Source organism: Diadema setosum, chromosome 7 (assembly GCF_964275005.1).
Source record: "Diadema setosum chromosome 7, eeDiaSeto1, whole genome shotgun sequence".
NCBI lineage: Eukaryota > Metazoa > Echinodermata > Echinoidea > Diadematoida > Diadematidae > Diadema > Diadema setosum.
In genome coordinates, this window is record NC_092691.1 from 32,147,609 (window position 1) to 32,162,622 (window position 15,014).

The 15,014-nt window shown below is 38.9% G+C and overlaps 1 protein-coding gene across 1 annotated transcript in view; it reads right to left on the reverse strand.

Moving 5' to 3' along the window:
- The window catches only part of LOC140231283 (dolichyl-diphosphooligosaccharide--protein glycosyltransferase subunit KCP2-like), a 175,773-nt gene that overhangs the window by 96,686 nt on the left and 64,073 nt on the right, over positions 1-15,014 (reverse strand). The gene's annotated exons all lie outside the window — the stretch shown is intronic.

Genomic DNA, 15,014 nt, shown 5'->3' on the forward strand with positions numbered 1-15,014 from the left:
CATGGAGTATAAAGGTCTTAACGAAATCTTGTCCACAACTGACTGGACGAACGCGTGTTCACATCGTGTTCACATACATAAGGATTTGAGAGCACAGTCATCCTGCGTTCATCCCAGACTCTGGTCTGGTAAGACATCCAAGGATGTCAATATGACAGGGGTATCACATTCTCAGCTCATAGCTACAGAAGCGCATGGAGTATAAAGGTCTTAACGAAATCTTGTCCACAACTGACTGGACGAACGCTGGTACATTTTGAACCTTCTACCTTCTAACAATTGATTCCACATTAGTTCAACAATTCTCAGTTCTGCTGAGTTAGAAAGATACATGTAAATTGTGATAGTATGTGTATACCTGTATATCAGTATCTCAATGAAGAACAATGTCCTAATACGAGTCAGATAAGACACAAGACCATAACGCTGTGCATTGGAAAATGGCGACACATTACTCGGCCACTCGTTTAGGAGATTCGGTCCACCAAACTGATGAATTTAAACTCCAATATCAACCCAAAATGGCAATGGAGTTGCCTCTAATTATTGCTGCAATATTACTATGCCGAGTATGAACTGGTTAATGTCTAATTCTTCCTTCAAATGTACATGAATTAAGGAACATAATTATGATTATGTCTTGATTGGAAAATCGGTACAAGAGGTCCATTGTATTTGATTTGTCCGTGCGCTATCATGCTTAATCCTGCTCCAGTTAAAGCACGCAAGATATCAAAATGATATCATACTCAAAACCTATGCCTTGCACCTTATACTAGTAGGTTCTCAAGCAAACTTTGCTCGAGTTCTTTTCCTGTTTGCGACAATGTGTGTCACCATCTATGGACACTCTCTACGCATGAAGTGTCATGACTAAAGTTTCATCCTTGTTGTGAAAACTGTCCATCATCCTTCTTGTCCTCTTGCCCTCACTCATGCCACTAGACTGACTTCTGTACGGAATTTTGAACATGCTAACCTCTGAAGACTTATACGAGTATTACGTAATAGAATTCCTAAATTATACAAGTAATAAGAAGTATAATTAGAATTCTATTAGTAATAATGAAGTATAAGTCGAAGAGGTTCCCACCCAGCATCTCATTTAATTGACACTCTTCAGTTCTGAACCCTCCCTTTCCAACACTGTACAGAAGTCAAAACTGCTGGGCCCTTCTGTATGCTAATGTTCTGCTTATCAATTGCTTGACATGAGATGTCCATACGTACAAGAATGCTCCGTACCTTGGAACAGCAATGATTGTGCTTTATTTATTGCTTGTCTGTATGATGAGAAGGACCAGTGAGCTAATTGTCTGCATTGCACCCAATACTGGTGTTGCTGGTCTGTCTAAAGCCGTATTCTCTTTGAAAAGATGCTTGCTGCTCACTGACACAGGTATTTATAGCCAACTGGGACTGCCTGGAATTTTTACCTACTTTGAATTTCATTATGTGACTTCACTGCCTTAAACACCTGGGAAATGCTAACCTCTTCGACTTATACTTCATTATTACTAATAGAATTCTAATTATACTTCTTATTACTTGTATAATTTAGGAATTATCCTGCCTGGACCCTCTAGCAAACGGGAGACCCTGATCATGTGCGTGTGCTTAACGTGATGTGCCTTACATCAATGCCATTTCATAAAACTTGTTACAAGTTACAATAGTTGTTATAAGCTACTGAAATCCTTGAATGTGATCAGCTTAGCGCAAATTTTGTCAGCTGAAGAAACCCGGATGTGGCACCCTGCAGAAGTTGCGCTGAAGACTTTTTTTTTTTTTTTTTTTGCTTGTTAGCTGATGAAACCCGAAAGTGGCACCAAAAGTCTGAAGTGGGCCCTTCCACTTTTGAAAATGTGGTGCCTGCCATGTATACTGATGACAAGCTTTAATGAAATGGGACCCTGGAAGCTCTCGGGTCTCTCTGCTCTTGTGCTGTCTTATCCATAGTTTAGACTTATATGACAAAACAAATACCAAGGAGGAGAAAGCCACATTTCAAACAGGAGAAAATACGACTTGGGGGCAGCAGACACACAGCTAGAGCAGTATGAGATTTTCAAACTCAAGTGGGAAAGTTTGGAAAAAAATGGCCTCAAAGCGGGAGATCTCCCATGGAGGGCAGAATTGAAATCTGAATAATCATATAATCATGCAATCCTATGTCACAATGTTTGTGTGAGTGATCATTGCAACAACTCAGTGCTTTGTTCAAACACAAGTGTGCAATTGCTTCATTCTTTGTAGAGAGCATGTATTCTGTGTATCTGGCATGCTTTATTAAAGGACAAGTCCACCTTCATAAACGTGACGATTGAGAGAATGCAGCAATATTAGTAGAACACATAGGTGAAAGTTTCAGGAAAATTGGACAATCCATTCAAAAGTTATGAATTTTGGAAGTTTCAGTTCTGCGATCGCTGGATGTGAAGACTTCTACTGCTTGTGATGTCATATGAGTACAACCATATAAAGAAACTATAAAGAAAATTCAACATATTTTCACTTTTCTCGCATAATAGAAGAGTACATGACTTGCCTCTTTCAGAAAGCAGGGGGAGTAATATTACCCTTAACATATATCAGTTACAAGGTGAGGGAATGTGTACTTTTTCCAAAAAATGAAATTTTGTGGAATTTTCTTTATATTTTCCTTATATCGTTGTACGCATGTGACATCATCAACTGCAGTAGTCTTCTCATCCAGCAGTGACTGCACAGAAACTTTAAAAATTCATAACTTTTGAACGGATTGTCCAATTTTCCTCAAACTTTCATTGATGCGTTCCACTTATACTGCTGCATTATCTCAATCCACATGTATTTGAAGGTGAACATGTCCTTTAAACTTACTTCTGTGCTGACAACGATGTCTTTTGTAGGTTTTCAATACATGTATATGCAAGAAGTAGCTCAAGCTACATACAAGTACTTTTGGCTCTCTCTTTTTCTTCTTCGTTAGAATGATCTGATTCATACCTTCCTTTGCATTTTATTTCACCCTGTGTCTCATGGAATTTACAGAAGTGTATGTAATACTGGTTTGCCGACACAAATCCTTGTACGTCATAAAGGAGTTTGCGCCAAAAGACTACATGCACAACTGGACCTGTCCCATAGGCTGTGTACTGTAGCTGCTCCCAATCCTTGTCCCTGAGAGCAACTACATTGGAGGGATTATGCATGCAAAGACCCTGAAAGAGATGTTTTGGCACAGACTTCTTCACGACCGACAGGGGTTTGTGCCTGCCAACTAGTGTGATGCAGAGTTTGGTTGGCTTATTCAGAACAATCACCTTGTCAGACACGTGGAGATGGCATATTGTAGAGACATGACACTAAATCCTTTACTACAGGTACCTCAAACAAGTATATGACATCGGAATCCATATACAACCACATAGTCTTGTTACAAGGAGAAAAATATAATAAAACTAGAAATGTCGCTACGGCGACTGGTGTATGCCTCCGCCATAATACATGGTTCTCCTAATAGGTCTATAGTACAATGTCTTGACAATGTGTGATGACAGTTTCACACAATTGGCAAAATATTAAAATGACAGGTTTGCCACAAATGTGCTGAATGTTCACTTTCCTAGAACTAGGTTCAATTGGATGAATGATTAAAACGTCAGAGTGCAGGTATTTGGGGGAACTGATGATTTTCACTTGACTTTTGACCCTTTTACAAGTTTATGCATTGAGTAATTTTCAAGGTATTGAGAAAAAGTATAATTTCAGTATCAAATGGTAAAATAGTATTATCGAAACCTGGCCTTTGACCTTTGACCCCACAGTTCCAAAGAGAATCACTGTTAGGTAGAACATGCATAAATATGTAAGTTTCATGACAATACCTTGAGTTATTTTTGAGATATGGAGGAAAAAGTGCAATTTAGCACTTTCACTTGACCTTTGACCTTTTGACCTTTGACCTTTTGGCAAGAAACTTCCCACAGAATATATATTAGGTTATACATGCATACATCAAGTTTTAAAAAAATCCTTCAGGCATTGCATAAATATAAGGAAAGTAGTTATATTTTGAGGAGTTGACCTTGACCTTCGACCCCTGACCTTTGACCCATGACCCCCAACTTCCCTAGATAATCACTGCCCATCGGTACAAGCATATATACTACGTTCCATGAAGATACCTTGAACCATTTGCGAGATACGGAGAAAAACATGAAATTTCAATTTTTTTTTTACAAAATAACCTGTGACCTTTGACCTTTGACCCTGTGACCCTAAAATCCACACAAAGTATCGTCCCCCAAGGATATACCCTCATACTAAGTTTGATGCAAAACCACCACACGGTTCTTGAGATATCGACAAAAACAAAACGGGACGGACGGACGTACGTCCGGACGTACGGACGGACGGACGGACTGACGACCCGAAAACATAATGCCTCCGGCCACTTCGTTGGCGGAGACATAAAAACAACAACATAAAGTTAATTTGAAGAAATCTGCAGTGGTAATAAGCACTGACATCCTCACCCTGATATCACATTCCACAGTGGCTGCAACATTTATCAACCACTTGACTTGCAGGAGTGACCATCCGTACTTGATAACGGGAGCGTATAGTTTTGGTTGAGACCGAACTTCAGGTTTCTAATATTTTTTGGCAAGATAATGAGAAACCTCTTATAAAAATATTAAAGAGCATGAAATTCCAAGAGGGATTCAACATTTATTTGATGAAAATCGGTTTTAAAATTGTTGAGATATCCAAAACAGAGCATTCCTAATAATTTGTTTTACTTTGTTTTTGGATGTCTCAGCGATTCAAAAACCGATTTTAATCTAATAAACTTTGAATTCCTCTTAAAGGGTATGCTTTGTACCATTTCATAAGTGGTTTCTTGGTATCTTGCAAAAAGCTAAAAGTCTAATTCTCATCTCCACCAATACTATACAATCCCTTTAACTGACAACATCCCTGGAAATATCCATTCCACATAGTGTGCATCGACTACACATACCAAAACACAAAACTATACTTTACATCGAATGCACTTTGCATGATCTATTCTTAGACTGCAAAGCCTATTCCATACCTGAACTTATGCACTGCTCTGGTCAGTCCACAGTAAGCAGGTGTATATTAAATGCTTGCAATGTTTTTAAGGACATCTCCAAATACACAATGTACATACACACAGACATACGGCAAACACATATCTACATATTACAAGCACATACATCGAGGGCAACTACCATCACCACATCAAAGCAAATTTTGCCGTAAAGATACAAAAATGTCATCTCCTCAAAGATTTCTTGAAGACCACTCAAAGCACTCGCCATCCTATTACCCCCCCCCCCCACCCCCCCCCCCAGCAACAACAACAAAACATTGATGCAAAATAATGTCCTTTTCACCCCAAAGGGTGTGTTTGTGGGCAGGATTACGTCAGGAAGCCCTAGTTGCACTGCAGCCAGAATCTGGCCAGAGGAATCCTACCAAAATCTACCAATCAAGTGCTCAAAACTCACCATGAGAGAGGGAGCCCTTCGTATATCTCTCTCGGATGAACCTAACACAAAGGAGTTCTACCCAGGTGAATGCCTCACCCAGACTGGTGAGTGGCGGTCTGCTCGTGTAGGCAGGGATTGCGTACTGGATTAGGGTCATGTACGGCATGTAGGGATGCGTACTGAATCAGGGTCATGTAGGTAGGGACTCATGATAAATCCGGGAGATTAAGAGAGTGTTACCCTAGCTTCAATCAGTGCTGCTGCCTCTATCTTGCCTCTCTTGGTGAGGAATTGGTCATTATCCCTCCACGTGAATCACCAAAAATTAAGAAAACCAATAAAATAAATTACAGGAAACAGTAGGAGGAGCAGAGGTGGAGAGAATGACTGGATTGACGAAAGAGAGAGCTAGGGAGAATGATAAAGAGACAAACAGACAGACAGACAAACAAGCAGACAGATACTTGTTGCTTCATACAGATGTTTTCTATGCCCCATACATTTCACAAGCATTATATGTGACCCTGCATCACAAAACCAACAAAAAGTCGCCACATATGGATCTTTAGTTAAGGACAGATTCTGAAAGAGCAGACTCTAAGCTCTAAAGTGATGTATAGCTCAATTCAAATGGACTTCCCTAACCTACCTAAATACTGGAAAGAAAGCACACACTCTGGAAAAGTGTGAACCAAGAAAAGAGGCTCTGAAGTAAAGGGTCTATTCAAGCGCTTAATCTTTCAGCAAGCCATGCTAGCTGTGCCATGAAAGGGACAAAACACAGGATGTCAACCAGTGGAGCACCAACAAGGAAGGGATTATCAGATTAAGCTGAAATTGAACATCTTTTTTTAACACATTCTGTCCATGATTTAAGCTAACTTTCAAAGCAGTAGCATTATCCTTTTAAAAATTATTAGACTTGAAAGTGAAGAGTGTACAAGGGATTTCAAGAAATGAAAAGGGGCCTCTAATATACGTACCTGATCATTCTACTCTACCCAAAAAGGGGTTGTAGAAAAACTGCAGAAAACACACTTTTCCATTCGTTTTTTGATCCCAAACTAAAAAATAATGTAGAAGAAAGATAGCTCTTTCAGAAAATATGAAAAACTCAAGATTGACTTTAATAGTTAGGACCCATTTCACCTGTTTTGAGTCCTCACGTAAAATCAAGGGAAGCGACTTGTTTGTTTTGTGATGCACGGTAACATATTTTGTGCATCAGGGCTTGGGACTGCAGTGTGGGAGGATATATAGCTACTGGAACTCATGACATGATAAAGTAATCATCAAATGTGGCTAAAGAGTTTTACAGTGCAAATTCCAAACCATGCTCAAGTTGGCTTTGATAAAGTGAGAACAAAATCAAATGAGCAAAATGAATTAAAGTAGTTTCATTTAAAACAAGAGACCCGCGGGTCTAGCGCTCACCTGAGTATCGCAAGTTCACCTTTCACTCAGTCACTAATCTAAATTATTCACAGCTCTACCAAAATTTGACCAGGCATTCTCAAGAAGAAGACGAAAATGTACAATACGGGCCCAAATTTTTTAAGATTCCTTAATAATTGTGAATTGGGGCCCCCTGGGGCCTTCTGGGTGGGGCATGGTGCCCATTTTGATAAATTTAGATCCTGACCCCCTAGGGATGCTACCTGCCAAGTTTGACGAAAATCCATCATGAGGTTTTCAGGAAGGAGATGAAAATGTACAATTCAGGCCCCCATTTGGACCTTCCCAACCACCTCCCCCACCCCTGCCCTCAAGAGGGGCACCCCTGGATCTCCTATGAACAAACTCAAAACTACAGTCATTAATGTACTCACTCATAGTATTATCTTAGCTCTATAACTTCTGATTCTAGAGAAGATTTTTAAAGATTCCTTCATTTTGGGGGTTTGGGCCCCCTGGGGCCCCCTGGGTGGGGCTGGTGCCCATTTTAACAAATTGAGATTCTAACCCCTTAGGGATGCTACCTGCCAAATTTGGTGAAAATGGGTCATGGGGTTCTAAAGAAGAAGATAAAAATGTACAATTTAGGCCCCATTAGGACCCCTCCTCACCCCCCTCCCCTGGGTCCCAAGGGGGGCACCCCTGATTCTGCCACGAACAAACTTGAAACTACAGTCATTAATGTACTAACTCATAGTATTAACTTAGCTCCATCACTTCTGGTTCTAGAGAAGAACATTTTTAAAGATTCCTTAATTTGGGGGGGGGGGGAGTTGCCCCCCTGGGGGCCCCCTGGGTGGGGCATGGTGCCCATTTTAATAAATTGAGTTCCTAACCCCCTAGGGATACTACCTGCCAAGTTTGGTGAAAATGGGTCATGGGGTTCTCAAGAAGAAGATGAAAATGTACAATTTAGGCCCCATTAGAACCCCTCCCCACCACCTCCCCTGGGTCCCAAGGGGGGCACTCCTGATCCTGCCATGAACAAACTTGAAACTACAGTCATCAATGTACTAACTCATAGTATTAACTTAGCTCTATCACTTCTGGTTCTAGAGAAGAACATTTTTACAGATTCCTTAATTTTAGGGGGTTTGGGCCCCCCTGGGGGCCCCTGGGTGGGGCATGGTGCCCATTTTGACAAATTGAGTTCCTAACCCCCTAGGGATGCTACCTGCCAAGTTTGATGAAAATCGGTCCTGGGGTTTTCAAGAAGAAGATGAAAATGTAAAAAGTTTGCGCACGACGCATGACGCACGACGGACGCCGGACGAAGGGCGATCGCAATAGCTCACTTAAGCCTTTGGCTCAGGTGAGCTAAAAAATAGCAGACCTTGAATAAGAGAGTTATATAATTCTAAAGTTTCGCTGTTTTCACAAATCGGAGATATTGCAAATGCATACTCAAAATGGCAAATGTAGTGACATCATCACCTCACAAGCTTCCTGTTGAACTGTTACAGATTTGTTTGTTCGTCTGTTTGTCTGTTACATAACAGAAGGATATATCCTTTGCATTGAATCACTCTGGTCTAGAAATAAACTAGCAAAAATGGCTTCTAGGTGGAAAGAGATTGTAGCATTGCTCGAAAACACGATTAAAATTTATGTGTATGTGTGTTTTTTTAGTACGAATGAGTGGTAGATTTAATAGTGATGCAACAACATCCAACACATCTTACAATTTGCAAGTATTTGGTAAAACATATATAGATAGAGTAGCCAGACAAATCGGTAGAGATTGCATCAAAATTGGACTTTAAACAAGAAAGTCATGGAATTTGAAGCTTCACATTTTTTTCTCTATGCATCGAAACTTAACTTGAAGGTACATGTACTGTTTACCATTGGGAGCAGTGATTTAAAACAATGTTCAAGTTATCACATTTGATACATATGTGTAGGTCAGTTGCATCACAAAACATCCTTCTGTACAAAAATTTTGCAATAAAGCCCAGAATACAAGGAGAAATCACTATTTTTCTCAATAAACCATAACTGTATATGGTTTATTCTTAGAAGCAATTTTATAATAACTATTGTTCAATTTTTATTTAATCTAACAATACTTAACATTTACTATAATGAGTAACATTTTACATCAGTTGTTTGCATCCCTAGCTCACATTGATTTTTTTGAACTATTTTGAAGCACTAAAGCTGCTGGTTTTTGTTTCATCTGCAAATGGTAAAAAATGCCTTTAAGCATGGCATGGAAATGCCCTTTAAGTCACATATTTGCAGTTGGATATGATTCTCACACAGTCTTTGTGGCATGGCCACATCACACGGCTAGATGAACGAAATATACAGAGCATGGCAAGCATTATGATATACTTGCAACCAGTATGATCATTGTTTGGCATGACCACTAGATGGCGCTATTTTAGATTAGCCCATCAGCTTTCCACATCAACCTCGCAGTGCCGTGTTCTACGTAACACACCATCAAGGAGATCATCAAAACCAACAGACCAACAGCTGCATCTTTGAACACACCTCAGCCGGAGAATTTATGAATTGAGGTAATTATTAGAAGAGGCATCAAGGGGTTACATGTACATACACTTTGTCACTGATTATACCATGATAATTATAGACAAGAATAGACTTAATCCTTTTACACACCGTGCATTTTACCTAAATTTTGTGCCTCTGACCCTGGTTTTGTTGCCTTCCCAGACTTCATGTATTTCCACGCAGTAAAATTATGTAGACTCATGTACATTAGATGCCTCTGATGCCTATTGCACTCGCTTATAAACTGGTTCATTGCCATACGCACAAATGATTTTATCCCCCAAATGTACTGTTGCTTGGAAATCCAAACAAACTTAAATGTTCATGGTACCCATGTTTATAGTGATGCACACAGTGGCGGATCCAGGGAGGACCGCAACCGGCGCACGCCCCCCCCCCTTTATTTATCTATTTTTTCGTTGAAACAAAAGAAATAAAGAGAAAAATGGGGGAGGGGTGCGTGCCCCCCCCCCCCTTGATTTTGTAAACGCGCCCCCTCTTTACGGAATTCCTGGATCCGCCCCTGGCACATGTAATTCTGTCAAATCATTGCAATCAGGAATGACCATGAATGAAGGCATGCACAGTCCTAACTCTTGAAAAATGAAATCAACTCACAGAAGATATGACAGAAAAGCACAAATGATAACATAATAATTTTTTTTTAATGAAATAAAAACATGTCTTGTGAGCTGTACACAGAGTAGAAGTTGTATTGCCTACAATGAATATCGTTTCAAGGACCAATTCCTTTATTTCCTTTTGTTTTCCACCCTGCACAAATCAAGTGTTCTGTAACACTAAATCTTTTCTTCAGTCCTACGGGATTGGACTTATGCAGAGTTAACTGTATGTCTACTCCTGTTTCTGATGCATGATGTTCACAATACATATTTTGATATAATTTGTACAAAACTAGACAAGAGAGAGACATTCACACACAAACAGGATGATATGTGTATTACAAAATGAACAACTATTTGGTTTAAAAAGGCAAGGATAGTCCATCATTACAGAGCTAAAACAAAATTCAAGACTAGCATCTTCTTTTGTCAGAATTAGTATCTTGTTTCAATCTGTTTTTTTCATTTGTTCATTTATTTGACAAAGCAGCACTCACAAGAGGTTATACTGTACCTTTCGTGGCGCTTGATCTTTCCATTTCATATGATTACCCATCTAGATTTGGCAAACTTGAACGAACTTGTCACATTTCATATGAAGTGTATTGGCTTATCGATGATTAAATCTCTACAGTAATGATGAGGATACATTTTGGGGAGGGCTCTGGGGATTGCTGTCGCCTATGGCAACAGCTCCCTCCAGCCTCTCTTCCTAGATCATCATCTTACCATTTTGAGTGAGAGACAGAAGGCACATCAGCCGCATCGTTCTTGTGATGCTCATCTAAAATGGCATAAAAGAGAAGAATGAATTAATCATTTCCATAATAAACACAGAAAACAAAAACAAAAATCCCTCAAATTAAAACATTCTGGTGTGGATTTTTCTTTTAAGTCAACTGATAAACAAATTGCCCTCAATTGACAAAAATAAGCACCAATTAATGACTGTTTTAGTAGGAGCCACAATAAAGAATCTTGGACATACATACAATTTGTGCTTGGGTTGGACTCAAACCAATGATCTCCTTAATACCAAACAAGTATTGTATCCACTAGGCTACAGAGCTTTCAAGGCGAATAGAACTGGTAGTTGCGGGAGCGCTGTTGGATGATAGTGCCAATCACAATTAGCATTGATACAAAGATTGCCGAAGTTAAGCTGTCATCAAGAGTAAAATATGAAGGTGTTGCTAGGTAACATTGCCTTCGTTGTCTTCTCTGCGCATCACGCAGTCTGTAGTGATGTCAGGGTGCGTGCTTATGTGCTTCTTAGTATGACATCACAAAAGAAGTTTTCTAAAGCTGTCATCCCCTCAGCCGAATCATGAGCCTAACTGTGATCGGACCACTGACTACAGTGGATCGGACTTCTTCTGACTCATGGAAATGGGTCAAAGCTTAAGCGCTAAAGAGGAGACGATAGCATAAGTATCTGTTGGAAACTTGCGCCGTGTGCCCGTGTATGCATTCGACTAAACCACTGGGTCTATGTGACTTTACGCGCGACAACCAGTGCTGGTTCTAATCCTTATAGCACGTAGCAGCTACTGCACAGTTATCTAGAAATCTTTCATATTGATTGAAAAAATTACTTGTGAATTCAAGACCACCAAATCATCCTGTTAATACAGTTATCAGGAGGAAGCAATTCACATCCTGTTGTTTTCTGATAGCTTTAGTTTCTCTGTTTATCACAGTATGTCTCTGACTGGGAGTTTGTATGCTTCATTTCATTGAGGTCACAGAAAGCAAGTATTTATTAAAGCTAATGCCAACAGAAGTAATCATCTGTGGAACAAAAAAGCAAAACAACAATATGATAACCAAGGTGTGAAAATCTTTAATAGCCCAATGAGAAATTCATTGAAAAAGAAGAAATTTATCAGAATGAAAGATATGGAAAAGGAAAAGTCGTACAGTAGGACAGAGAGGATAAAAACAAAAGCAAGAAAGCCTTGACCAGTCTAATGTAAGTCATCAGATACAGAGTCTAAGGCTCTCACATAAGGTCACCTCTGTCATTGGAATTTGATATTTAACATACAGTAATATATTTTCACAAATCACAAATATGTCACAAATACATACAAAATGACACACACAAACTGAGTAAATACATGCATGCCGTGGTCTCTATGACCAGCATGTCAATGACTAGAAATGCCTTACTTTTTTTTTTTTCCATCACACATCATCAATTTCTTTACATGAATCTTATTTTTGTCTGGTGATAAGTCTCCATGCAGCATTCATGCATGCAAAAATAACACAAAACAGGAAATTTAGAGGGAAACTTGGACAATCCCTTGGAAAATTAAGAATTTTCTAAGTTTCGGCGTAGACATCGCTGGATTAGAAGACAACATCTGATCATGATGCACGTATGTACAACAGCGAGAGAATTGCCCAAAATTTCATTCTTTTCACTGAAAGTATGCATTCCCTTGACTTGCTACAGACATAGGTTAGGGTATTATCATTCTCAGTGCTTTGTGCAAGAGGTATGTCAAGTGTTCTTTCACTATGCCAGAAAAGTGAAAATATATTGAATTTTCTTTGTATTTTCTTTATATTATTTTCCATACATGAGGTCACTAAGTGTTGCCATCTTTTCATCCAGTGATGGATGTACCACAACTTTAAAAATTCATAACTTTTGAACGGATTGACCAATTCTCCTCAAACTGAACTGGTGCATTCTATCCATATTGCTGCATACCTCAATTCATTAGAAACACATTTGGGATTCATTCTCCTTTTAATAATGAGCACACTGTTACAGCCAAAAGGAGTGTGTATATAAAGAAAAGAGAGATATTTGGTGATGATTACAATTCCCAGTGGAAAAATATGCTCTCATATGCTGTTCTTCAGCCTGAAAAAGATAAGTTTCAGAGCATTAATACCTTGTGGATCACAGCTACAATACAAAAGGATAAATATCAGGACATGGACATTCTGTACTAATATGCATGCTCCTATCCTGAATTTCACATCACATCCACATAAAATACTACTATACACTCTCTGTATTACACAGCTGTTAATTCCCCAAAGTAACCATTCATGCATTATCCCTATGTTTGATGTGTTGCACATTAATGCAAGGACGGGTTGCCACACATAATTTCTACAGTCCTAGCACTAGAATAAAGATATAGTAGGCCTACACACTACACGACATCACAAAAGGGTTAGAATATTCATAAATTCATGACAGTCACAAAGTCTCTAAGCAATACAAGAGCTGTAATTCTTCCCACATTATCTAGTTGACATATTTCTGTAACTGTACAATATAATGCATCTAAACACAGATCACCTGGTATCCAGTTTTTACACTGGTCATCATGATGACATGCTTAAATATGCAAGTTAAAAATATACACCTACTATGCATTCACACAATGCTTCAACTTAATGAGTGAATGGTTAACTCAAGGGTACTAACATTAACCAATCCAGAACTATAGTCCTAAGGATTTCAAAGTTCAATTTAGCAACCCACATGAATTTGAATGACAAGGACAAAATAACTGTACAATGACTGGACCCAACCTTCATGCCTTCAAAGCATGTTGAGCACTTGCCGCAAAGAATGTTCCAAGAAATTATTGATGCGTACATGCTAACAATGAGATACTGTAATCATAACACATGTGAATCTTGTACTGAAATACACAAGTTCTACTTTGTAAAAGAACATGCCGTACAAGGCCAAAACAAACATGAAACCTTCACAACAGTCTACAGAGGCAGAAAAACGATACAGGCAGATACCAACCTTAAAGATTTCGCTCTTGTTAGATAAAATTGAAATGCAACAAAGGGAAGTGGGATAAGAAAGGTACAGTAAAAAGGAAGCACAGTAAAAAGGTGTGCAACTGAATTGTACATATCAAGCAAACATCAAATATAATGCACATATTTTCAAACCAAGTGTTTCGTTTAACATACAATGCAGGGGCGGATCCAGGGAGGACAGCAACCGGCGCACGCCCCCCCCCTTTATTTTTTGTTGAAACAAAAGAAATAAAAAGAAAAAAATGGGGGGAGGGGTGCGTGCGCCCCCCCTTTATTTTTGTAAACACGCCCCCTCTTTACGGAATTCCTGGATCCGCCCCTGCAATGGACCATGCATTTGTTAAGTTGCATCCTGTTTACTATCACATTTTGCCAACAAACAGTTCTCCTCCTACATATTCTGAGTTTGATAGCTTAGTCCACTTTTTAGACAGGAAGCCATAAATAACTTAAATGACAAGTTCACCTTCATAAACATAAGGATTGAGAGAATGCAGCAATATTATAGTAGAACACATCAGTGAAAGTTTGAGGAAAATTGGACAATCGATGCAAAAGTTATGAATTTTAAAAATTTTTGTGTTGGAACCACTGGATAAGGAGACTACTATAAGGCTCGTGATGTCATATGAGTACAACAAAATAAAGAAAATGTAAAGAAAATTCATTATATTTTCACTTTTCTCGCATAATGAAAGAGCACTTGACTTGCCCCTTTCTAAAGGCAATGGGAATAATATTACCCATAACACATGTCAGTAACGAGTCAAGGGACTGTGTACTTTTTTCAAAAGAAGAAATTTTGTGAAATTCTCTTTATATTTTCCTGTTGTTGTACGCATGTGACATCATACACTGCAGTAGTCTTCTCATCCAGCGGTGACTGCACAAAAACTTCAAAAATTCATAACTTTTGAACGGATTGTCCGATTTTCCTCAAACTTTCAATGATGTGTTCTACTAATATTGCTACATTCTCTCAATCCTTCTGTTAATGAAGGTGAACTTGTCTTTTAATTTTCTGCATTCAGTCTTTTAGCAGGTCAAAGAAAATGCAGCTGATACAAATACCCTTTTTTGAAAAAAAAAAAAATATCCAACTTAA